The 27,646-nt window shown below is 37.4% G+C and overlaps 1 pseudogene; it reads right to left on the bottom strand.

Moving 5' to 3' along the window:
- Positions 1–12,003: 12,003 nt before the first annotated feature.
- On the bottom strand, positions 12,004–27,233 carry LOC141613663 (AAA-ATPase ASD, mitochondrial-like; annotated as a pseudogene).
- Positions 27,234–27,646: the final 413 nt, after the last annotated feature.

Genomic DNA, 27,646 nt, shown 5'->3' with positions numbered 1-27,646 from the left:
ATAAATTTAGGGACCTTCTAGGATTGACCAAAGTTGAGGTGGACCGTCTTGTAACCTCTAAGGGTGTACGAATGTTTGACTTTATAGACCGATTCATAGATAGGGAGAACCCTTCCATTTATTATGCTGCAAAGCGCAGAGCTTTTGGGTTTTGCCTTCTTCATTGCTTTGTCTTGAAGGGCCACGTTGACGCGGAAATGAAAGGTGACCCGCGGTTTTTGGGTATCATTGAGCAAATGGAACTGCGCAAGAGCCCAACTTGCTTGGTATTAGGAGAGACTATCTTAGGGTTGGATAACCGAAAGGCACATCGTGAGCTTCCGTATCTTGAAAGTCCTATCATTTTACAGGTAAAATGCTCCCGTCCCCTTTTTTCGTCCGTTTTTATTATTTTTATTTCTTTTTTTTGGACGTGAGACGAGGGATATTAATACTTGTCTCCTTTTTGTAGATTTGGCTAATGGAAAGGCTACGATTGATCGAGCCCCCGGTTGATGTGCTTAGATATTGATCACGATCGATCGTGATGAGGACAAGGCTATACATGGTAGATTTTACTCGAGTTTCCAGCTACCGGGAGAACAAAATATAGAACGAAGGAGGTCCGTTGATTATATGGATTGTCCCTTGGTGGAACCTCAAGCCATTGATAAGAGTATCATCCCTTGATCCTACTCGTTACATTCGCATCCCAGGTTTGGAATTCATGGTCAACATTTTCCTGGAGAGGCTGATGAGGCAAGTTGGCATAAAACAGAAAATCCTTAAGCTTGACACCATTCCGCAAATTGCTTTGGCACACACTTCTGAGTCCTGCCGTGAATGGACATTGTGTTGGACCCAATGGAACATGTGGTTTATGCCAGTTCCAGTTGGTTTGTTGTGGGTGTCGAATTCTTATTTGCAGTGGGCCAAGGCTAGCACCTCGGAAGAGCTTGAGAACCTGAGAAAGCATGAGCCGATTTATTACAAGATTCGTGAAGTGGCGAAAGAGAACCCGAAATACTTGACCGAAGAAGAAGAAGAAGAAGCTGGATTCCGAGTCGTTTGCCCGAAGAAGAAGCCAAAGAACGCTCCCGTTGAGAAGATGATTGTAGATCGAAATGGAAAGACTAGGCCTCGAGAAAGACCAATGGTGATTAGGTCCGAGATAATGTAAGAGCGTAAGCCTCACAAAATGATAATTACCAATAAGACAAACTCAATACAATTAAAACCATGGTCAGAAACCGTTGCAAATTATCAATTTTCCAATGATGGCACTGATAGGGAACAACCACATTACACCACCTAATAGTAATAAGTGACGTACTAATACTTCCATTACCAACTCTCCCCTCTGTATGGTGGTCTACCTTTTGATGTGTCATAATCATCATTCTCCTTAAATGCATTCTCGTCAATGCACGAGGTAGCCACCAACCTATTTACCATCGCACTCTCCTCTTTTGTAAGCTCTATGCCTTCTAAAGCCGCTCCAACATATCCAACACAGTGTCATTGAATTTTTGGTCACCTGCACAAGAATCTAAAAGTATCAAAGCGTCAAACGGGTCCCTCATTAGGGAACCCGAGAAAACATCAGAAACTGACTCATCAATTATATCAATAACATAACAAGTGTCCTCAGTAGCCTCTCTAGTATCAATACACTTCAATTCGTCCAAAGTGGGCTCAGTCACCATATCCTCACTCTTATCACTCACAAAAAAAGAATATTAAGGCTTAACACTCTCAATGGCAAACCACTCAAAAAATTCCAATACCTCATTGACAGGTTTTCCACTGTAGTCTCCCTTACCTATGGAGTTGAGGTACGCCTGTGTAGGGCCATTTATACCCTTGATAATAGACAAGCAAATCTTGATGACAGAAAAATCTCCATGATTTAGTATATCAAGTCATTCCTCGAACCTGTCTATATAAGCACCAAAGCATTCGTTCTCATTCTGGGGGAACCTGATGGTAAGTAGCATGAGAACAGTCTCAAGAAACTAAAGTTCCCTGAGACAAAAGACAAACTAAATTAAAGGCAAATAAAATAACATCATCTCCCCGACAACGGCGCCAAAATTTGACATTATAAATGGCTCACCTATCAAAGATAAACCAACTGACCTAAACTAATGAAGTCAGGGAAAATCGGGATCGAATCCACTTGGAGACTATCGTAAACTAAATGCTAATAAACGGTTTGTCTTGGTAACAATTGGGGGTTGTTTTATTTGATTAACTAAACTAAATAATAAGCAAGAGAAAATGATGTGAAAGACGATAAAACTATATAGAGAAAGAGCTAGGGTCATCGGTTCATTATGGATGTCATAGGTATAGTTATGGGTCATAAATCAATCTAGTAAATAGGTCTAAAAGGTACTGATAAGGTCCTCTCGGATCGCTAATTACCCTAGGATGCACCTAACAGGCTCACGCTACGCATTAGGGTGTTTTATCGTTTGCAACAGATCTATTCCGTTCCAGGCTCTCGAATCTTAGGTCAGGAATTACCAAACAAATAGTCAATTAAGGCCTTTAACTAACTATTTGTGATTAAAAATGCAATTAACGATTTAGATTAATAAAGTTGATTGATTTATTAACCATATGGAAGTACCTAAATTAATCCATAAATACCATAAACCCCATTGAAAGTATTAGCTACGCATGATTTGATTAATGATAAGACCAATAAGAATAATCAATATGGAATAATTAATAACTAAACAAAAATTCGAGCAATTAAACACGAAAAAAGAAATTAATAAAGAAAAGAGTAAATAGAAGTAAAGAAGATGAACAAAGAAATAAAGGTTGATTGAATTACCGAAAGAAGATTAACAAGAGTGCGAAAATATCCGATCTAAAAGAGCAAGATTAAAGTGCTAAGAGAAAGGTAATTAGGGTTCTAAGTATTGAGATGTAAAAATGTCATAAAGAATAAGTCTCTCGCTGCTTTTATATTCAGAGTCTATTAAAAGAAATTACAACCTAAAAAACACGAATTTGACGAAATAAGTAGTCAGGTCGATCGACCCAGAGGTCAAGTCGGTCGACCCCAACAATAGGTCGATCGACCTCCACTTTACATTGCGGGTTTTCTTCATTTGAAGTTCTAATAATGATTCCTCTAGCTTCCGGCACTTCTAAGCATTCTTCATTCCGAGCTCCCTTAGCAGCTGGAACTCGGGTCAAGCAACTCCAAATCTCCAAATATTTCGGGTAAGGTTCAAAATGCGTGCTTTGAGTACTTTCCTGCACAAACCTACATACAATACCTAAGTAGCAAAAACGGGGAGAAAGGCATATAAAACATCTACTAAGAGCGCAAAATAAAAGCTAAATGCAATGCCAAATAGATTAATAAGTGCATACAAAATGCACTTATTGGTTTCTTGTCCGTATACCATCAAGTTGGACTCATATAGAAGTACCTACATGCAAACACACAACAAAGAAACACGAAAAAGTGTAAATGTATCAAAATGATTGGGGTGCCTCCCAAGAGGCGTGGTTTTAAGGAAACCGCCAAACCTAAAAGTCATTCTCATCAAATACCAGGGTCCCATAATCGGTACCCAAGGTAACAAATCTCGTCATCGTCACATTTCCCAATCTTACAAGATCGAGACCCTTTATTTTTCCTTTTTCTTTGCCTTTTCTCTCTTTTAGAAGCTAAGTACCAATATGATTCATTCCCCTCACTTTCCTCAATATCATATAACTCATCAAATAAGGCAAGGGGAAACTCAGACAAATAAGCATTAGGACACTTTATCATTTTGGAGACTTGAATAGTCTCCCCACACTTAGTTTCAATAGGTGTGCTACGACCAATCAAGCATCCCACATGAGAAAAAGACAAGGTATTATCTAACTCCACAATAAGATAACAAGTAAGAATGGATGAAGGGCTTAAACAATTAGGAGGGTAAATAAGAGGGAAAGATGGAATAAGGGCAACTCTCTTAGATAAGAGACATGTATATGTGGGGTTTTCAAAAGAAGACACTTCAAAAAGATTCTCAATATCATCCTCTACCACTTTCATACATTCACTACCATGTTTTTCATCCAAGCCACTTTCCTTAGTCAACAAATCATCAACAACAATAATTCCCTCACCATCCCCAATATCATCACTCAAAGGCTTAAAACCCTCATTACCATCCACAAAAGTGTTCTCCTTAATACTCAATAACAGAAAAATTAGGCTTCTTACTTTCAAGATTCAACCAATCATAAAGGTCATATGCTTCCTTATCCCGATATAGAAGATAAATCACCATCACATAAGGAGTCAAACAAAGACCTAACTCGACTATTTATGCCATTTACAATCGTTAGACGCAGTTCACCCAAAATAAAACCATGGTCATCTAGTAGTCAAGGAATTGGTGAATTCTTTCAACATAAACCCAAAATTTTTCTTTTTCATATTGTGGAAAACCAAGGTCGAACATCATTCGAGACACAAAAGACTTAGTATAAATACAACTAAAATCTACTAATATGTTATTGCTCCCCGGCAACGGCGTCAGAAACTTGATGAATTCTAAAATTACCGCAAGTGCACGGTGTTATTGTAGCACTTAGGGGCTGATTCACGAGGAGCAAGTGTGCAATACTAGTCTATTTTAGCATTGTGCTTAGCTAGATCGACAAGAGTTGAATTTTGTTTAAGTCTAATTAACTAAATTATTAATATGAGATGCAAACTAAGCTAGATATGAATAATGAGCAAGTTAATGTTTAAGGTTGTGATTCAATAATATAAAAAGCTTAGGATCCGATCAAACCTTTAGCAATGGATTATGTCAGCAATTAGTCGTTTAGAAAGCAATGGGTTCATGGGGGATAAGGGGACAATGTTATAAAACTACCACCCAACTCTCCCAAGTGTAGGTGACCTCTTGAGTCGATTAGGGTCCTACTCCGACAGATAACCCAAAATCGAGCCCAAAGAATCAAAATTAACAATATGTCCCGACTAAATACTTTTCCACTTCCAGCAATGGAATTCCTTAAAAAAAACGTGGGGGGCTCCAAAGAAGGGTCTCACTTCCATGAATAACCCGTTAAAAAATCAATTCCCAAATCTACCTATGCCCACTACCATAGGCCCAGCTCCCATTGATAACCTAGGTAGCCCAAATTCGGCCCATCTTCCACTTATAGCTTCATAAGGTTGGATATGGTCAAACAAAAGAGGTCAATGCTAATTACCCAACCAAAACCAATTACCCATTACTCCATTACTTGACAAAGACAACTAATCACCTAAACAAACCATTTATTAGGTCTAATCGGGCCCTAGAAAAAGGAGTACTCACTAATCATGCTAATTAAACTAAAATAAGTGATAAAAATTGAAACTTTAGCAAATCACATGTTAGAAGAATGATTACTACAACTAATCATGTAATTAATGACTAAGATAATGATAATTGACTAATTAAACTATAATTTAAGTGAAAACAAATGTAAAGGTAGTAACTTTGGTTACAAGTAATGTAAATATTCAAAAATAAGACAATAATAAACTAAGGAAATGAAATTGACAAAACAAACTAGAAATTAAAGAAAGAAATAGAAATATATCATCAAAAAGATGACGGAAATAAGAATGCTTGATTAATTGCTTGAGAAAAATGAAGAACAAAGGTTGGATCAAATTCTCACTACAACTTGCTAAAAACCTAATTTTTGATCTAAAATGAATTGTGTTTTACAAAAATAGGGTTTAGCTATTTATACTAAAAGCCCAAAACACCATTACAAGAGTCAAAAACTGAATTAGGCCCAATCCTCGAGGTGCTCCAGTGTATCGATACATCGGCCGCGTCCCTTTTACGCCAGATGAGGGGAGTTACGCCGGACTTGGAGGATACGCCCATAGAAAGAGTTCTGAACTTTTACCGCCATTGAGTTGCACCGTGCCTGAGCTCGATACACCTAACTTTAAGCCAATATACCCATAGGAGTATTATTTCACTCTACAAGGTTGAGTTACGCCTTGGCTGACCTATAGGCTTCAAAAAGACTCAAACAGTTCACTTCTCTTCTTTTAATCGGTCCCGACCTTCACTTGAAATTCCAAATCACCTAAACATGCGTGAAACACTACAAATATCTAGCAAATGCGTGAGAAAGATTCACGAATGCGTGAGTCGATATTGGAATAAGGAGAAGGGTTTTTGGCACAAAAATGAGGACGATAACTTAGTTATCAAGTATACTTGAGTACAGGAGGCAACAATGTCAAGATGATTTTCTTCTTCCCAACCTTGAAAGTGTAAATGTTATCTCTCCCGTGGTGCAAAAAATGTTATCAAACTCTCATGGTCTCCCCAAGAGAATATGGCAAGCATCCATAGGTAGGACATCACACAAAGTTTCATTAGTGTAGTTCTTTCCTATTAAGAAAGGAACAATACATTGCTTATACACCTTTACCTCTGCTCCCTTGTTGAGTCACCTCAGTTTGTAAGGACTTGGATGGTCTAGTGTATGTAAAGCTAGCTTCTAAATCAAGGTTTAGAAGCAACATTGGTACAACTCCCTCCATCAATAATAAGATAATAACAGACCCTCCTCTTGATGGTACATCTGGACCTAAAGATTTGATGCCTTTAGTCCATTTCTAAAGGCTGGGGTTGGGTATGCATAACCCTCCAAGTGACCAAGTTTAAGCCTGAATCGGGCATAGCCACAATTTCTATCTCTTCTATCTCAGGCTCCTCCTCATCATCACAAACAATGATCTCATCATCTCCCTATTGGACTACTTCCATAGTACTTAGTGCCCTATTGGATGGACACTCTTTAGCAAAGTGACCATAACCTTGGCTTTGGAAACATATCTTAAGGGGAATGGTCTTTCTTTGGCTAAAGTAAGTTGCTTGTTTTCCCCTTGTCAACAACAGTTTGTTTGGCTATGAGGATAGGATCTCCAATCTTAACTCCAGTAAGAGGCTTAAAGAATGATGTCTTAGTTGGCAGTTTAGGTAGAAAAACCTTCCCTTTTCCCATTCTCTCAATCCTCAAAGCCAACTTAACAGCTTCATCAAAGGACAAAACTTGTTGCAACCTGACTCTACTATATATCTTAGGATCCAAGCCCTCTAAAAACCTAGAAATGTTTTGTTCAGGTTTCTCTGTGATCTCACATTGTAAGGTAAGTTGCTCAAAGTCTCTCAGATAGGACTTCACAGGTAGTTGGTCTTGTCTAAGTTGTGTGAGTTTAATGAACATGTCTTGTGTATAATCCTTATTAGACACAAACTTCTCCCTTAGTTTCTTTATCGATTTAATCCAAGACTTTATAGCTCCTTACCATCTCTAATCCTCTGATTTTTTATGTTTTCATACCAAAGAGAAGCATAACTTTTCAATTTCATAATTGCAATGTTAGAAGCCTTCCTACCAGTGTATCCTTTATATTCAAAAACTCTCTCAACAGATCTAAACCAATATAACAAGTCGTCATGGTTTAATAGTTACCATAAAAGTCAGGAATCTCTACCTTTAGATCTATGTCACGCTCTCTGTTGAACCTCTATGCTATGGTGTCATCTGTGTTTGAGTTGCTCTCCCCTCTATGTGGTGGTGGCGGTCCTCCTCCTCCTCCTCCACGAGGTGGTTGCCTCTCTCTCTGCCTCTACTACGAGCAGCTGTAGCAGACCCAATGAAGTCTCTCAAGGCTCTCACCATTAACCACTCCTTTCAAGTCCTCTATTTTGGACTCCATTCCGGCTAGCCTGTCTTCACTCATTGAGCTATTTTCTGTGTTTTTGTTGTAATCTGGGAATTAATGAACTCACAAGTATCAACCAAAGCTCTGATAACAAATTTGACTTAAAACACAAGCTTAGACAATTGTGTTTCTCTGGCTTCAGCTAACTGGCAGAGGAGACAATTTATAGAGAGAACTTGATTGGAATTCACAATGAGGAAGAAGTTCGAAGGCATTGACAGTTTCCCTATTTTCCAGTTTGCTTAACAACCACAGTTTATGGATTATGGGAGAGAAGGAATCATCTCATATTTAATACTCCCTCTGTCCCGGTCATTTGTTGTCCTTTTCCATTTTGAGGTGTCTCAGTCATTTGTTGTCCTTTCTATTTTAAGAATGAACTTGAAGAATAATTTGACCATTCTCATTCAATTTGACCCCACTTGTCATTTAGTTATTGGTCATCTCCTTTTTCTTTGGTCTTTGTGCCAAAACCAAAAGACAACAATTGACCGGGACGGAGGGAGTAGCTGTGAGCATAAGGTAGACTATGTACTCAGGAGAATTAAATTCCATGTCAGGGTGCATATAAATAGAGAAGTGGAGTAGCAATCCATTCTAATGTAATGTGTTACAATAGATGATTGAAGTCGGTGTAGTGGCTATACTTTGTAAGATCTGTTGGAGTTTACAGGAAACCATGATTGTGATTATTAAAGAAGATGAAGATTGAGTAGAGAGAGAACGATGAAGAGAGAATTGATAACAGAAAGAGAAATTAGTAATCTTTATATTAGAATTGTGTTTAGAATTGTATCTTACAATGAAGGTATAATCTTATTTATATAGTTAGTTAAACCGATTTAATTAGGTTAACTGACTAATTAACAAACTTCTAACAACCTTTGACTTTCATAATCTAATTTTGACTTCTATATTCTAACACACCCCCCCCCCCCCCCTTCCAAGTTGGAGGGTGTGAATGAAAGAGCCCCAACTTGATCTGTAATAGATGATGTTGAGGTCCTGGTAATGCTTTTGTGAATAAGTCAGCTGGTTGTTCGATAGTAGGAACATAAGACAGGCTGATCAGTCCACCATGCAGCTTTTCTCGTACAAAATGGCAGTCTAGGTCTATGTGTTTTGTTCTTTCATGGAAAATCGGGTTTTTGGCGATGTGTATAGCAGCTTAGCTGTCACACTTGACAGGAATGGCTTGAATATTGGGAACTTGGAGCTCGTGTAATAATCTGCTAAGCCATGCCAATTCTGTTGTTATTCTTCATCAAGAACGGTATTCTGCCTTTGCTGATGATAAGGAAACTGTTTGTTGTTTCTTTGATTTCCAGGAACTAAGACTTAGAAGCTTGGTGCTGCTGCACCGAATTTCCTAGCCCATTATTCAACTGACCAGTACCATTACCCGTGTGAGCAGGTCCATTGTTCATCATCATGTTATGGTTACCAGCAAAGTGACCAAGAAAGTTCTGTTGATCTTGATGTGCATTACCAGCAAAGCGCCTGTTTCTGTTCCCAAGATGATAACAGTTGTCGACTGTATGACCCCATTTCTTACAGTAGTTACAAAACATAGTAGATCTGTCCTCTGAATCATTAACTTTGCCTTTGAAACCATTAGGCTGAAAATTTGGCTTCTTGAAATTGTTTGATGGAGTGAATTTCCCATTGAAATTTCTATTCTTGTGTGCACCCTGAAAGTATTCTTTGAACCATTAGCATTATACCCAGAATCGTTAGAAAACCCAGAAGTACTTGAGCTTCCTTTCTGAAACCCAGAATTATTCAGACCAGCTTTGTTGAAATTTACATTTCTTGCATATAACGCAGCTGAATCAGCTTGAACAGAAGCAGTATTATGGATTTCCCTTTGCCTTTCTTCTTGCAGTAAATTATTGTAGACAACACTAGTTTTAGGAAAAGGATTCTGAAGTAAAATTATACCCCTGATAACAGCAAAGGAGTCATTCAAAACCATCAGAAATTCAACAACTTTCTTATCTTCTTGGAACCTTGATTGCTTCTGCTTGGCACCGCAAGTACATCCACAAGTGCAATTTGGGTTTATACCCATACCATCAATCTCATCCCAGATGGATTTAAGTTTGGTGAAGTAGGTGACAATATAATCATTGCCTTAAGCGAAATCATTGAGTTTCTTATGAACTACATATAACTGTGCACCGTTCGACTGACCAAAACGTTCTTCCAACTCAATCCAAGCGTCCTTTGCAGAATTGCTATAAAGAATAGAATCTGCGATTTCAGAGGACACAGAACTTAGAATCCAGGAGAAAACGATGTCGTTGCATCACTGCCAATGTTTGGCTATTGCTGCAGTAGAGACTGGTTTAGGAATAGAGCCGTCAATAAACCCGATTTTGTTCTTCGCTGAGAGAGCAATTAACATGGAACGCTTCCAATTTCCGAACCCAGTACCTTCAAAAGGAGTGTTTTCTAGTTTGACACCAGTAATCAAATCATTATTGTTGATAAAGTGTGGATCATCAGGACCGATTGTAACTTCTGGCATCTTGATGTGTGATTTTTCAAGAAATTAATGCTATTAAAAAAAATGAGAAAAGGAAAGAAAAAAAAATTGATTAAGATCTCGGAAGAAGATGAACTAAAGAAACAGGATCAATCAATTGATTGAACCTGGACTCGGATACCATGTTGGAGTTTACAGGAAACCATGATTGTGATTATTAAAGAAGATGAAGATTGAGTAGAGAGAGAATGATGAAGAGAGAATTGATAATAGAAAGAGAAATTATTAATCTTTGTATTAGAATTGTATCTTACAATGAAGGTATAAGCTTTTTTATATAATTGGTTAAACCGACTTAATTAGGTTAACTGACTAATTAAAAAACTTCTAACAACCTTTGACTTTCATAATCTAATTTTGACTTCTATATTCTAACAAGATCACTCTATCTTATTGTCTCATACCGAAAGAATAGGGTGGTGCTCATTCATGGACGGATTTTACTCTTTTATGGACATAAATGACTATAATACCCCTTTTATTTTTATGATTTTCATTTTAATACCCTTCTTTCATTCGCTTTCTCTTTCTTCATTTAATGTTTTCACTCTAACTACCACCATCCAACCACCACTACCAAACAGCCACCATCCACGACCCTTACCGCCATTTCCCTTCCGCCACCGGACGATCTTGTGTAAATTTAACAAAGAAAAGTACAAAAGTAAAAAAAAAAAAAAACGAAAAATGAAAAATCAAACGAGCAAAGAAACTATCAAATGGATTATGATAAAGATTCATTAAACAAAGGTTAACTGATTTGATATTCATTGAAAAATTCTAGTCGTGGCTCTTCCCAAATCCCAATGTACTTGTTCCCTTGTCTATTCTAACTATACCTTTCTTCCCATTTTTTTCATCACGACAACAATCACAATTCATATTGCATAATCATTTTTTGCACTAATTGCAGCTATATCTCGAATTTCATGATCTTCTATCTGCAGTTTGAATATCATCGAATAATTGAATAATTTTGGTCGACTAGTCCACTGCCGGCGGGCCACAAATCGAGCATCATTACAACGTTGGCCGCCGTCCCTCACCCAACGCCGGCGACGGTTTAAGCAAACCCTAATTTGTAATTTGATTAGTGTAAATTAATTCATTAATTTGATATAATATAATTAATAAAATTAAGAATTAGAATTATTAATTGATTGATACGAAAATTAGCATCCATACTTGTGTGTAATTTGACGAGTTGAATAATTTTGTAGATTTGAGTACTTTTGTGAGGGAGAGAATTAGGGAGAGTTTTTTTTGGGTTTCTAGACAAAGGGCATACTATGGAAAAACAATGAAAAAAAGTCCATGAATAAGTAAAACGCGTACATGAATGAGCAACTACGAAAGAATAAAGGTAGATACCATTTCTTGCAAAAACAAAAAGAGAATACCACCTATATTTTGGATTATTTGCATGAAATAATCATTTTTTGAGATATTGTATATATCAATGCGAGACCCTTGAGCATGTCTCGAATTCACATTCTCACAATTAACACCAGGTGATAATAGTTAATTGCAAATACATATCTTATGCATTATGAGACAGAAAAATTAAATTGATTTCCATGAATTCCAAGAGTACTTAGCATAATTTGTACTGCAATGTCAAGATGTTTAATTATTTTTGCGTCATTTTCCATTATTAATTATGTACCTCCTAAATTATCCTCCTTCAGCGTAGTTTTCTTCATCAGATTTCACCATTTTCATCATTTGCATTCTCAAAAGCAGTAACCAAATTCTGCAAACAAGCCTCAGTACTGGTATTCATTGACCTCGGCATCAGATTTTCCGCAACAACAGCAGGAGTCATCTCTATTTCTCCCAACAGTTTTCCAATGGATTCAAACAAAGGATGTGAGTCTAACCTCAAATTGTTCTTAGCAAGTATTTGAAAAGCCTCAAAACCACAATAAGATAGTTCTATATGCACATCCATTCGACCTCGTCTTATAAGAGCAGCAATGGCGGATTTGGGGGGAGGGGGGGGGTGAGGGGCACGTGCCTTCACGTGACGGAAAAAAAAAACTGAAAATCTATGTTTAGACAGTTAGAGCGCCCTTCTTTAGCAGGATGATGCTCTTAGTCTGGTGGTAAGAGGCATACAAACATGCTTGATGGTCACGTGTTCGAATCTTGTTGTAGTTAGGTTTGGCTTATTTTGTTTGTTTGTTCAAACTTAGATTTAATTAATTGAATTTCAACAAAATGATGGTAAGAGCGCTCGAACCTGGGGCGTTAGGCTAGTAAATTGAATGATTGTCCAACACATCAATTGGATATTAATATTGTTTTTTAAGCATATATATTTTTATATCTATACAATTATAAACTTTTAGAAGTAATTCCATGTAAAATTTCCCACTATCTTATAAGTAAATATTATGGTACTCTTTGGTTAATTTTTTACTACCTTCATGACGATAATATATAAAATTGAAGGGGTCCCCCGAATTTTTTTTTCACAGGGCCCCCAATTCTATCGCCGAAAATGGATCTCTAAAATAATGCACTTGGGCTTGTTGGTATTTGGTTTAGAGTTTGTTGGTATATTTTTTCTTTACGATTATATTATTATGTATTGACGATGTTAAAATTTTTATGTATAAAAGTTATCCGCAATTTTTTTTTTGGGTGTGCCATCCCTTTAGTCAAATCCTGCATCCGCCCCTAAAGAGCAGGATCAAGTTTATCTATATAATTAGTTGTAAACACAATTATCCTCTCTTCCCCAAAACCGGACCATATCCCATCTATAAAGTTCAATAAACCCGACAACATCACTTCGCTTCCTTTCTTTTCAATATGTCCTTTTTCCATGACATTCTTAATTAGGTCTTTGTCTTTTTCCTCATTTTCATCTTTGTTGCTCTTTCTCTGGCCGGTCAAATCCAAGGAGCAATCTATATCTTCTACTCCCTCTGTTTTTTTTTTTAATTGTCATTCTCAATTTTCGAGACACTCACTTCTCTCTTCAATATCTCTCAAAATATATGACTAAATATGTTGAAATGTATACTCATATTAAAGCTCTATTCGTAAGGAATTTTATGGTGTAATTTTTATAATTTTTTGACCAATATATTTTTGTATAAATTGAATTCAAAGGCTCACCTCGTAAATTGAAAACGTCAATTATTTTAGAACGGAGGGAGTATTAAAATGATGGATTTGCCTGTTATGTGGGTGAGCAATCGTCTAAGTTGTATATTACTCCTAACAGAAGTTAACTCGAGGTCATAAATATCATAGTCTAAGAGATTAGCAATAGCTGCGACCAGAGTGGATTTTCCTGTTCCTGGAGGACCATATAGAAGATATCCCCTCTTCCATGGCTTTCTGTTGGAACAGTTTGTAAGTTTGTTCCATATTGATGGGATAAGTGGAAAGGAAGAGGTTATAAGTGAAAAAGTTTTATTTCTGTTAGTTAAGATAAATGGGCCATTAGTGAAAGACTAGTGTGGATTCACTAGTATGGGCCTAAAACTTAAACGAATCAAGACTCGACACTTGGGCACTTGGGCGTTGGGTGATTCCGTATTATCCCGATTCACCTTTTGCCTAAACAGAATGTTAGTATCAGTACATTCACACACTTATAAATATACTGCCTCCACAATATTCATCATTCATCTTCAATCATAATCTCATCAAATCTGAAATATACAAAGGCTTCAAAGTGCAGTATTGTATACTAGAAGAATTGCCCTAATAGTGGGGGATAATTTCCTTAAGGAAAGTATAACCAACGCCTTACTGCAAACTAGTTTTGATTAATTGTTCTAACAATCTTAAGGAAATTAAACACTGTGGAAAACGAATTTGCTGCTACTGTTAAGGCACAGATACAAAGTGGGCATATTCATGGCGACTCCAAATTGGCACGATTTGATGGAACAAAATATAATTGTTGGAAGGATCGTATGGTGTTTCTACTTACTGCACTCAAGATATTCTATGTTCTTGAGTCTGATCTTACACCCATACGATACCCCCTGCCAGACGATACTGATTTATTGAAAAAAGAGTGTAGTAAGCGAAAGGAAGATGAACTGGTGTGTCGAGGATATATTCTGAATTCTCTGACTGATCACTTGTATGATTTATACCGCAACCTGTCTTCTCCGAGGGATATATGGAATGCATTAGAGATGAAGTATAAAAACAAAATGCAAGGTACTGATAAATTTCATGCAATGAAGTATTTTGAATTTTTTATGACTGATGATAAATCAACCATAATGGATCAAGTACATGAAATTCAAATATAGGTTTCTCGCTTAAATGAACTTGAAATTAAAATTCCTGATGCACTCCAAATTGGAGCAATATTGGCAAAACTTCCGCCTTCATGGAATGATTTTCGGAAAAAGTTCCTGCATTCAAACGAGTCTACAACTATAGAGCAGTTTCAAACTCATCTGCAAATTGAGGCAGAAAACCGTGTAAGAGACTCGATTTATTTGAGTTTAAAGGTTAATTATGTGGCCGAAGGATAAAAAAAGAGGACTCAGAGTAATCTGAAACCGAAAAATAAGAACAATAAGTTCAAGAAAAAGGCACAACTCGATGATAGGGCATGTTTTCATTGTGGAAAATTGGGCCATGTTAATAAGGATTGCAAGAACAGGAACAATAGTTTCAAGAAACCGTCCGGTTTAGGCACCAATAATGCTTATAATGTTGAAACTGCAAGTCCAGAACTGATTACAATAGTGTCGGATATGCATATTGGTATGATCACTGAATTGCATATGGCTGCGGTGACAACAACACCAGATTGGTGGCTCGATTTCGGCGCTACAATTCATGTGTGTAATAACAAGGCTATGTTCAAAACATATGAACCAGCGAAAGAAATAGAGGAAGTGTTGATGGGAAATCATGTTACAGCAAAAGTTTAAGGAAAAGGAACAATTGAAATGAATTTTACATTCGGAAAGAAGTTAACTTTAGTTAATGTTTTTCATGTTCCAGAATTAAGAAAGAACTTGTTATCGGCCAATTTATTATGTAAGAAAGGCTTTAAGATCGTATTAGAGTCCGATAAAGTTATTATTACTAAGAATGGTATGTATATAGGTAAGGGATATAGTTGTGATGGCATGTTCAAACTATCTATTAATGAAATAAATAATGTGATTGCTTTTGTTGTTGAGTACTCCCCTTCCATTTGGCATTCTAGATTAGCACACATAAATTCTAGAATGTTAAAGTATATGTCTAAACATGGATATATTGCTTTGTAATACTCCGTATTTATAAGTCTTGGGGTACTCTATCGAGTAGGCCTTACTCTGTCGAGTAAGGGTAAGTTGCGTTTTAGAAAAGTTTCTGACCTGTAGGGTACTCTATCAAGTAGCCTTAGGTACTCGATAGAGTAAGGGGGTACTCTATCAAGTAGCCTTAGGTACTCGATAGAGTAAGGGGGTACTCTATCAAGTAGCCTTAGGTACTCGATAGAGTAAGGGGGTACTCTATCAAGTAGCCTTAGGCACTCGATCGAGTAAGGGGGTACTCGATCGAGTACCTTGGGTACTCGATCGAGTGTCCGGTTTTACGGGGAGTTTTCTCGGGTTTTGTTAATTATGCGATTAAGGTATTTAAACATAATCGTCATTGTTTTAAATCACTTTTGCAAAACCTAAAACCCTGTTTAAGAGAGAAAGCAACCAGTTCATCTTCCTAATCGCATTCTTAGCAATTTCCGGAGTTCAGACGGTCGGTTCTTGTCGTTATTCGTATCGTTGAGTTCCTTGCGTCGAGGGTAAGCTTTTAATATAATTTTTATAGTGTTTTGTTAAGTTTGGTTAAACCCTAATTTAGAGATTGGGGGTTTTGTGTGTAGTATGTGATGTGTAGTCTCTATGTGTTATATGATAGGAGGAGGGTTCGTAGAAGAGGCTTTTTGATACAGCTGTAGATACCGTCTGCTTGTTGTGCTTTCCAGGTAGGATTTCCTACTCAGTATTAGTCCCATAATGGGATATTGGTGATGTGTTGTATTTGGTTGTTTGATATAATGACTGTGATGTGATTGTGGTTGTGTTTGATGATGGTTCTCGAGATGCGTTCTCGGCTGAGTGGGTCACTTGCGGGAGTGATCTCACGCCCTAGTTTCGCCCTTCGTGGAACCCGCCACGGAAGGGGATGTGCACATTAATGGGACAGGGTTATCGCTCGGTATGATGAGCGGGGCTTAGGTGGGAACGGCTGCGGTCCCCCACCGGCGGGTCCCAAAGGTGGACGATCGATATTGAGATGATGGGGATTGGTTGGTGGTGTGTGTGTGTGTGTGTGTGATTCAAATTGTCTGTTTGTCTTATTATTGATATATATATATATAAGTTGTGTGATTAGTCTTGACCCGTTTAAATGTTTTAAAAACTGTGGTGATCCATTCGGGGTGGTGAGCGATTGCTTGGTGTATATCTTGGATACGCGTGGGATCTAGGCGGGATGGAGTCATCATATATCGAGTCTTTAGTCTTCCGCGGTGTTTATTAGAACAGTTCCTTTCAGTTGGTTTATAGTTTGAGGACAGTTGTATTTTGCTTACAGTTGGTTTTGTAATGTAATCACTTAAACTTATTTAATAAAGTATGTTTCTTCATTGTCTTATGATTATCATGCCTCGGGTAACCGAGATGGTGACATCCTCATACCTGAGTGGTCCTGGTAAGGCACTTGGAGTATGGGGGTGTTACAAATGGTATCAGAGCGACGATCCTGAAACCTGTAACCAATGAATCTAATGAATCTAGGGAGTCAATTAAAATGAACCCGGGGTAAAGGTTGTTGGAGCTAATGCAAAGACTTGGGAGACGTCCTAAAGTCGCGACCTCGCCCTACAATTTTGAACCGGTCACCATGGGATATGTGTCGGGATCGTTATGTGCTTATTGTGTGCTGTGTGTATTTATGTAGTAGTATGTTGTATGAATTGATGGATGAAAGATGATAATGACGTGAATTGTATGTTGGTTGATTGTAAAGCATGAAAGTATAATTATTGAGACATGTAATTTGACATGTTATAATTACGCAAGGAAAAGTGTTTTGTCTATATATATATATAAAGCGATGTGTAAGTATACATGTTGTTGTTGTCGTGTTGAGTAAAAGTACGAAAGGTTAGGAGTATGAATTGAACATGTCTTTGGGTGAATATGTTGAACGTATATGGTGGATAAATATGTGGTATGATGGATGAATTAGTGGAAAAGATGAATCATCGTGGTAGTAACATTTGAATAGGGGACTTGATGTCATGTATTTGTGATTTTGTTTACGAAAAGTGATAGAATAAAAACATGTGGGTAAGTCATATTTGGCAAGTTAGATAAGCTAAGTGCATGATGAATGTTGTTGTTTGGCTTTTGAAAATAGTAACATATGATTATGAATACTGGTTTTATGAGTTTTGGGTTGTTTTCGTTTAACTTGGTTGTTGTTTAAGTTGTTTGGAAGTAAAAATCAAATAATTATGTCGTCTGATTACATCAAAGTTGTCTTTAAACTGTTATAACTTGAGATGCGTAAATGATTTTAATGTGATTCCAATTGGAGGTGATAGCTTGTTCTTTTACGATTCTAACGATAGGTCACACGTCCAAAACGACCAAGAAATGAGTGAGTTATGACTTTTTACTGAAAAACTGGACCGTCTGAGAATTGGGGTACTCGATCGAGTATCCTTGGTACTCGATCGAGTAAGGGGGCACTCGATCGAGTACCTTAGCTACTCGATCGAGTAGCCCTGGTAATTTGTTTTACGTGCTTCTGATCTTCACCTACTCGATCGAGTAAGTCCCTTACTCGATCGAGTGGCCTTTACTCGATCTAGTGACCCCTATTTTGGGTCATATGTTTATCTTTTGACTTCGTTGCATATTATGTTTAATTCAAAGGCGTTATTTTGCTTCTTTATGCATTGTTTTACATGTATGTTGGTCTTGACGCGTAAGTTACCCAATTTTGTGGTGTAAAGAGTGGCACCTATGATGAGTATGAGTTCGGTGGGGAGGACATGATTTATATGTGTTGGGATTAGTAAGACTTAATTGAGGCATAGAGCATGTTGTGTGAGACGAGATGAGTGACATGATTGTATGTTGAGTAATGAAAATGTAAGTGAATGTGGGCAAGGCATGATGTAAGTTTAAGGAACGTGAGAATGAAAAGATTGAAAGAAAGGATGTGGATAGTAGCAACTTGAGATGTATAATAAATTATGGAGGGAGATGGCTAGAAATAGTGTTGAGTAAGAACATATGTAATGAAAGGTCGTTTGGAAATAGTGGTATATAGCGAACTTAATGGGACATGTCGCGACGTGGATTTGCGGTAGTGGACCGAGTTTGGAAATTTGTGTTATCGAGAGACGAAACTACTGTGTGATTTCCTTGGGTAATTAACGGTATTAAATGAATTATGATTTCTAGAGATGTAAAAAAGGAGATGCAATTGTTTGAACATTAAACGTTGATTCTATGGATAGATTAGTGGCAAGTGTGAGTGATAGCATAATAAGAGAAGATCCATGGTAAGAAAGAGTGGGATGATGTCGGTAGAAAATAATGGAATTTGAGTTTTGGAGCAACGAAAGGGTAAATGGATTTCTAAAGAGTTAGCTAGAAGGAATAAGGAGTTGAACTATTAATTGGTATTATTGAGTGTAAAGAGAAAAGAAGGATAAAAGTAAGCTGAGGAAAATATTCACCGGAGTTATGTGATATAAAGGTAAGGAATCATCGAAATGTGTGATATTATCATGAGGATGTTAGTTAATGGTTATATGGGAGCTTCAGGACAACATGTTTAATAATGAGTTTCGAGAAATTAAGGAAAGTAAGAAGTTAGTAGAATATCTGCATGAAATGAGATTTTGGTGGAAAAATGGATGATGATTCAATTAAGGAAAATATTGGGAAGAATGTTGAGGTAATTTTGTTCATGGATTCGATGTTCGTTGTTTGGGATGTTAACCAAAGATAGAAAAGAAATCATGATGTTTAGAGATGAGTGAAGAGGTTTGATGTCCTGGACAAAGGTAGTGTTATGGTCTTTGACTAGTGGTTAAGGTTAAGGGTATATTAGAAAAGTGGCAATTCTAAAGAGGCTGATTTTGTAAAGACGGAATTGATAAAAGTATGGTTGTCAGGAAGTATAAGACATAGTCTTAGGAGGTGGTTTCTCATAATGAGTGTTAGTTTGTATGGTTATGTATGGCGAAAGGTCTTTGGTGATGCGAATGGAAGAATGTGATGAGGGGCATGCGAGTTAAGCTCGGACAACAGGTAACCTTTGTTGAGTGGTAACTTACGTGGTCAGGATTGACTAGTTGGTTGTGATTACGGGTCTATGATATGTGTAAATGTTTGTGTGAGGTTCTGACCTCACAAGAAGTGGTATGGTGTGATAATTATAAAGCTGTTTTATGAATGTTTTGTAATATATATGTTGGACACGGTAGTTTAATTGAATGATATCCAAAAAGGTAATAATTTGATTAATTTGACATGGCTAGTTATAATTTTATGTGTATTAATAACACCTGTGTATTCCGTGAAATGGTAGAGATGATGTTCATGCGATGCTTATCTGTTTAATTCATATAATATGTTGCGTTGTGATTGAGTAAAGTGGATTTGAGTAAGTTTTCCTGTCCGAAAGGTTATTTCCGAGTCAGTATTTATGGAATTGTATGTAGCTGTGATGTCTATCGATGTGGTTGTGGTGCCTCCGGTGGTGATCCGGGCACGGTATTTAGCATTGTGATGCGGGTATTTTCGCATTGTGGTGTGGCTGTTGGTGGCGGTGTTGTGATGCCGTCACCGGTTGTGGTGGAGTAGGCGGGATGATTATGATACGAGTTTTCGAAAGTGCATACCAGTTATACATAGATTGTTGTTTTGTTTCTTTGTTGTTCTTTGTGAGTTTTGGTTGAACATGTAGACAGTTGTCTTGCTTATTGATGTTTTCTTTACTAGGTTAAGTTAAGAATGAGGTAGAGTATGATATGAAATAGAGTTGAATATGTTTTCGTTGTTGTCATGGTATAGTGATGTTCTATTGATGGGACACGGTTGTGAGAGGTTGTTCTGATAATTTTGATCTTGTTCTAGATAAGGCTTTAGTAGACATGGTAATGGAAAATGATTCGTGGAACATGTGTTGTAATGATCTGAAAGCGGCAGGTAGTTCATAATCTTTTGTTGGGACAGTGAGTGTAGGGTGTTGGGGGAATTAGTGTCATATTAAGTTATGTATGAGTTTTGCGGTAATGAAGGAAAGAACTTGAGGATCTAGTGTGAGTATAAGTAACGAGTGTGGATCGGGAGTTATACTTCTGAAAGATAAGTGCTTTACATAGCGAGGTATGTTGGTTTGCAGTGATAATGGAGAGTTAGTATGGTGATTTTGCTACGAGCCTTATGGTATAGGTTAGGGGTGTGCAGATTGATTTGAAGTATGAGAACTGTTGAAGTAAGAGAGCCTTGAGAAATAGGAGTGATTATGGAAATGAGGTTATAGGCAGTTATCTTTGACATATGGTGGTGATGAGGATAATGAGATAATATAGCTAAGGGTTTAGTATTAGTGAGTTACGAGGACGTAACATTTGTCTTAAGAGGAGTAGGATGCAATAAAAGAGAGTTTCATGGTGGTGCATGCGGTAATATAATTGGAAGTAGAGTGTTAGCGTAGCGTAAAGGAGGGATTTGTTTTGTGGACAATACTTATAAAAGGCCATGGCCGTGCTTGTAGTAGTGTGATGCTTCAGAGTGTGGGAATATTTTATATAGTGTTGACAGTTGAAGGATGATGTTATGAGTCTGAGTAAACTTCGAGGACGAAGTTCCTTTTAAGGGCGGTAGAATGTAACATTCCGTTTGATGTCTAGGAGTGTCTTGATTTTGGATTTGATAGTGGATGATATTATGGAGCTAGCAGTGTTAGTGGATGGTGGTTGGTTATGTATGAAGTTGGTGTCGTGAGAGATATATATGTGGTGGATACGATATCGTGAGTCATGTTAAGGAAGTAAACATAGTTGGTGGAGTGGGTGTTAAGAGTTCATGTTTTATGTTTGGTCGAGTTGTTGAGTTCTTAGTTATGTTGTTGTGTCTAGGTCGAGTTAGTATGGTTGTTTTTAGAGTATGGGTTGAACTTCGGGGACGAAGTTCTTTTAAAGGAGGGAAGACTGTAATACTCCGTATTTATAAGTCTTGGGGTACTCTATCGAGTAGGCCTTACTCTGTCGAGTAAGGGTAAGTTGCGTTTTAGAAAAGTTTCGACACTGGGGGTACTCTATCAAGTAGCCTTAGGTACTCGATAGAGTAAGGGGTACTCTATCAAGTAGCCTTAGGTACTCGATAGAGTAAGGGGGTACTCTATCAAGTAGCCTTAGGCACTCGATCGAGTAAGGGGGTACTCGATCGAGTACATTGGGTACTCGATCGAGTGTCCGGTTTTACGGGGAGTTTTCTCGGGTTTTGTTAATTATGCGATTAAGGTATTTAAACATAATCGTCATTGTTTTAAATCACTTTTGCAAAACCTAAAACCCTGTTTAAGAGAGAAAGCAACCAGTTCATCTTCCTAATCGCATTCTTAGCAATTCCCGGAGTTCAGACGGTCGGTTCTTGTCGTTATTCGTATCGTTGAGTTCCTTGCGTCGAGGGTAAGCTTTTAATATAATTTTTATAGTGTTTTGTTAAGTTTGGTTAAACCCTAATTTAGAGATTGGGGGTTTTGTGTGTAGTATGTGATGTGTAGTCTCTATGTGTTATATGATAGGAGGAGGGTTCGTAGAAGAGGCTTTTTGATACAGCTGTAGATACCGTCTGCTTGTTGTGCTTTCCAGGTAGGATTTCCTACTCAGTATTAGTCCCATAATGGGATATTGGTGATGTGTTGTATTTGGTTGTTTGATATAATGACTGTGATGTGATTGTGGTTGTGTTTGATGATGGTTCTCGAGATGCGTTCTCGGCTGAGTGGGGTCACTTGCGGGAGTGATCTCACGCCCTAGTTTCAACCTTCGTGGAACCCGCCACGGAAGGGGATGTGCACATTAATGGGATAGGGTTATCGCTCGGTATGATGAGCGGGGCTTAGGTGGGAACGGCTGCGGTCCCCCATCGGCGGGTCGGTCCAAAGGACGATCGGATTGAGATGATGGGGATTGGTTGGTGGTGTGTGTGTGTGTGTGTGTGACAGTTCAGCTGTCTGTTTGTCTTATTATTGATATATATATATAAGTTGTGTGATTAGTACTGACCCCGTTTAAATGTTTTAAAAACTGTGGTGATCCATTCGGGGTGGTGAGCGATTGCTTGCGGTATATCTTGGATACGCGTGGGATCTAGCTGGGGATGGAGTCATCACATATCAGAGTCTTTAGTCTTCCGCTGTGTTTATTAGAACAGTTCCTTTCAGTTGGTTTATAGTTTGAGGACAGTTGTATTTTGCTTACAGTTGGTTTTGTAATGTAATCACTTAAACTTATTTAATAAAGTATGTTTCTTCATTGTCTTATGATTATCATGCCTCGGGTAACCGAGATGGTGACATCCTCATACCTGAGTGGTCCTGGTAAGGCACTTGGAGTATGGGGGTGTTACATGCTTGTCATGGGAATTTTCCTAAAAAAATGTGAAATTTGTGTTCAAGCAAAAATGACTAAGAAACCTTTCTCTAAAGTTGAAAGAAATTCTGAAATTTTAGACTTAATACATAGTGATATTTGTGAATTTAATGGTGTATTGTCTAGAGGAGGAAAACGTTACTTTATTACATTTATCGTTGATTCTTCTCATTTCACTTATGTGTATCTTTTAAGAACTAAAGATGAAGCACCAGAAAAATTCAAGGAATTTAAAGCTCTGGTCGAAAATAAGAAAGAAAAGAAGATTAAAATTCTTCATATAGAGGAAGTGAGTACTTTCCTTCATCCTTTGATAAATATTGTGAAGACAATGGCCTAATTTATCAAAGGACCGCGCCTTATAGCCCTCAAATGAATGGAGTGGCAGAAAGAAAATATCAAACTTATATTGATATGGTTAATTCCATGTTATTGAATGCGAGTTTGCCTTCGTCCTTATGGGGAGAAGCACTCAAAACAGCTTGTCATGTAGGAAATCGGATTCCTACTAAAAAGACTCATAAAGCCCCTTATGAGTTTTGGTTTGGTCGAAAACCTAACTTGAATTATTTTCGGGTTTGGGGATGCATAGCTTATTACAAAATTATCGACCGAAATCTTCGAAAGCTTGGACCGAGAGGGAAAAGGCGCGTTTTTGTAGGCTATGCAGAAAACTCAAAAGCATATAGAGTTTTAGACTTGGAGACAAATGTCATCATAGACTCGATTCATGTCGATTTCTTTGAAAATAAATTCATTAAGGACCCAATCTCTAATGAGCAACATGTCCCAAATGATCACAATTATGTTCAAACTAGTGAACTTCCTAATGATCACAGTAATGTCGATGTAGAAAATAATCGCATTAACAAAAGGAAACTTGTACCAGAACAAGTTGAACAAAGGAAAAGTCAACGACCCAAGAAGCCAAAAACATTTGGGAAAGACTTTATTCAAATGACCTCTCTTGTTTACCCTGTTGAAGGTAATAGGAACAAAGTTTTGAACTCAATTCCAATTGTTTTAAATGTTGATGATGATCCTAAAACATATCAAGATGCCATGACTTCAAGAGATTCACCATTCTGGAAAGAGGCTATTAATGATGAGTATGAATCATTAGTGTCTAATGGTACTTGGATTTTATCCGACTTACCTCATGGGTCAAAAGCTATTAAGAACAAATGGGTCTTTAGGAAGAAATATAATACACATGGTAGCGTACAAACTTTCAAGGCAAGGTTAGTTGCCAAGGGTTTTACACAAAAGGAGGGTATCGATTACTTTGATAATTATGCTCCCGTTGCTAGACTATCTTCTATAAGAACTCTTATAACTCTTGCTTCCATATATGACTTACATGTTCATCAAATGGATGTTAAAATAGCATTTTTGAACGGAGATTTAAATGAGGAAATATATATGGAACAACCAGAAGGGTTTGTGTTGGAGGGAAACCAACATAAAGTGTGCAAGCTAGTAAAGTCACTTTATGGTCTAAAACAGGCACCCAAGCAATGACATGAAAAATTTGATAAAGCCATTTTAAATAATGGGTTCAAACATAATAATGCTGACAAATGCAGTTACTCAAAACGAACCAGAGAGTATATGGTAATTATCAGCTTGTATGTTGATGATTTACTAATATTTAGTACTAACATGGTCGGTATACAAGAAACCAAGAAATATCTTACCTCTGTATTCCAAATGAAAAATCTAAATAAGGTTGGTACCATTTTGGGAATTAAAATAATAAAGCATGATTCAGGATATATTTTGAATCAATCCCATTATATTAAAAAATTGCTGGATAAATTTCAGCATCTTGGTATTAAGGAAGCAAACTCTCCATTTGATTCTAGCATCAAATTATCGGATTAATATGACAGAATTCTTGCACAATTTGAATATGCTAGTACAATAGGCAGTTTAATGTATGCAATGCATTGCACTAGGCCTGACATTGCATTTACAGTCTGGAAATTATCTAGATACGTTAGTCGACCTGGTAAAGAACATTGGAAAGCAATTGCAAGAGTTCTTGGTTATTTAAAAAGTACTATTGACTACGGCATTGTCTACAGTAAGCATCCTTCTACTTTAGAAGGATATTGTGATGCTAGTTGGATAATTAGTATGAATGACAATAAATCTACCACAGGTTGGATTTTTACTCTTGGTGGGGATGCTATTAGTTGGGCATCCAAGAAACAAACAATTATTACACATTCAACCATGGAAGCTGAATTTATAGCTTTGACAGCTACAGACAAGGAATCAGAATGGCTAAGAAATTTATTGCTTGATATAGAGTTGTGGCCACATCCGATGCCAGCTATGTCCTTTTACTGCGATAGTCAATCCACAATGTGTAAAGCTTATAATAACGTATACAATGGAAAATCGAGACATATTGGTTTAAGGCGCGCCTATATACGAGAATTAATCTCAAATGGAGTGATCACAATTGTATATGTTAAGTGTAAAATTAATCTGGCAAATCCACTTACTAAACCATTACCAAGAGATTTAGTAAGTTCAACAGCTAGAGAAATGGGGCTTAAACCCGTTAAGAAAACCAACAATGGGAACCCAACTATGAATTAGTATCATTAATTCAGGTTCAAAGTGTAATAACAAGTTGTTGTAATGTTTCCACGTGTCACACCTATACAGCCTCAGGAAATAAGTGGAAGGGTGACGACTGTTACGATGGTAGGATACTAGGATGAGCGTATGCTCTTAATGGAGTTATGATTGAAGGAACAGAATCTGATATAACTTCACCTATATGAACATATAAGTGGTGCCGCTTCAGCATCAAGATGACGGGTATCTGGGTTGTAAATGTTCATGAATCGGATACAGCAGCGCATGGCCATATACACGCTGATACATTTAAGCCTATAAACATTAAAGTATTATGTGCAGTGTGTCTTCGTTCTGACTTTGCAAGTTTTGGTTCAATCTTCGGACACCTAAAAATTCGTTAGGATCTTTGACATAGTTGCTAAATGGAAGTTCAAATCGAGAGATAATTTCATAATGCATAATGCTTCATGTGATGAGTAATTACCGACAAAACTCACAAACTAGTGGGGGATTGTTGGAACAGTTTGTAAGTTTGTCCCATATTGATGGGATAAGTGGAAAGGAAGAGTTTATAAGTGAAAGAGTTTTATTTCTATTAGTTAAGATAAATGGGCCATTAGTGAAAGACTAGTGTGGATTCACTAGTATGGGCCTAGAACTTAAACGAATCAAGACTCGACACTTGGGCACTTGGGGCGCTTGGGCGTTGGGTGATTCCGTATCATCCCGATTCAGTTTTTGCAAATCTGAAATCCAACCTTTTGCCCAAACAGAATGTCAGTATCAGTACATTCACGAAACAATGCGTTTGTTGTTCCTTCGTACCTTTTCAACACTTATAAATATACTGCCTCCACAATATTCATCATTCATCTTCAATCATAATCTCATCAAATCTGAAATATAGAAAAGGCTTCAAAGTGCAGTATTGTATCCTAGAGGAATTACCCTAATAGTGGGGGATAATTTCCTTAAGGAAATATAACCAACGCCTTACTACAAACTCGTTTTGATTAATTGTTCTAACACTTTCCTATTTCCTCGTAATAATTTTTCGAGGATTTGAACCACATTAGATCATCTATGATTGTTTGTTTCTTGGCTTGTTCCATGGCTAACTTATCGAATTTTACTTGGTGCTTAAAGTCGATATGGCTCCACATGGCTCCTCTGTCACTCCAATCTGACCCGTCATTTCCTGCATTTGTGAAGAGTTTCCGTGTTCTCTTTCGAACTGCAATGGCTTCCCCTTCCTCTAGAACATATGGCACGTAAGTGTATATTATGAAGTTTCTGTCACGGTTGTGGAATATGAGCTTGTAGTACCTAGCTCAATCCAAAATACGCTTGTTAAATAATGTGTAAAATGTGTAATGTACAAAAAAAAGTATGTGAGTAAATGTGTAAGGTATAAAAAATAAAGTTTTTTTTAAAAAAAAAAATTGGCGTGGGTGCAAGAAAAAAATGGAATGTTGGTGGAAGTAATCGATAATCGACTCTGAAAAAAGTTACCGTTTCTCTTCAGAAGTGGAATAAAATGAAGAGGAGTGAGTAGAGACTTCTGTGTTGAAGCACCAAGAAACCTTAACACCTTTGTACTCATCCAAAACCTCTTGGTTATCCCCAAGGCTAAGCATTAAAGACTTTCCGTCATTAATATAATCTGCTTTCATGCTTGTACCTACCGTGGAAGACTTGTCACTTAGGGTGTGTTTGGATACCATTTTAGGAGGAAAAAGGAGGGGAGGGGGAGTGAGGGGGAAGGAAAGGTAGGGTAGGAGAGGGGAGGGAAAATAAATTATGGTTGTTTTGATAACAAAAATGATGAGAGGGTGATGGAAGGGGAGGAAGAGGGAGATGGTAGAGTGGATGGAAGATGATGATGAAATGAGAGTTAAAAAAAGTTTTCCTTCCAAATCTTGCCAATCATGGAAAGATTTTAGTTTGGTCTAAAGGAGGGAAATTAAATCCTCTCATTCCCCTCCGCTTCCATTTCCCTCCTTCCATATATTGTAATCAAACAAAGGAAATTAAACCCCTCCCTTTCCTTCCCCTCCCTTTCCCTCTAATTCTCTCAATCCAAACA

Source organism: Silene latifolia, chromosome 11 (assembly GCF_048544455.1).
Source record: "Silene latifolia isolate original U9 population chromosome 11, ASM4854445v1, whole genome shotgun sequence".
NCBI classification, from domain to species: domain Eukaryota; kingdom Viridiplantae; phylum Streptophyta; class Magnoliopsida; order Caryophyllales; family Caryophyllaceae; genus Silene; species Silene latifolia.
Note: the sequence above shows the minus strand (reverse complement) of the source record. Positions and strands in the feature narration are given on the sequence as shown.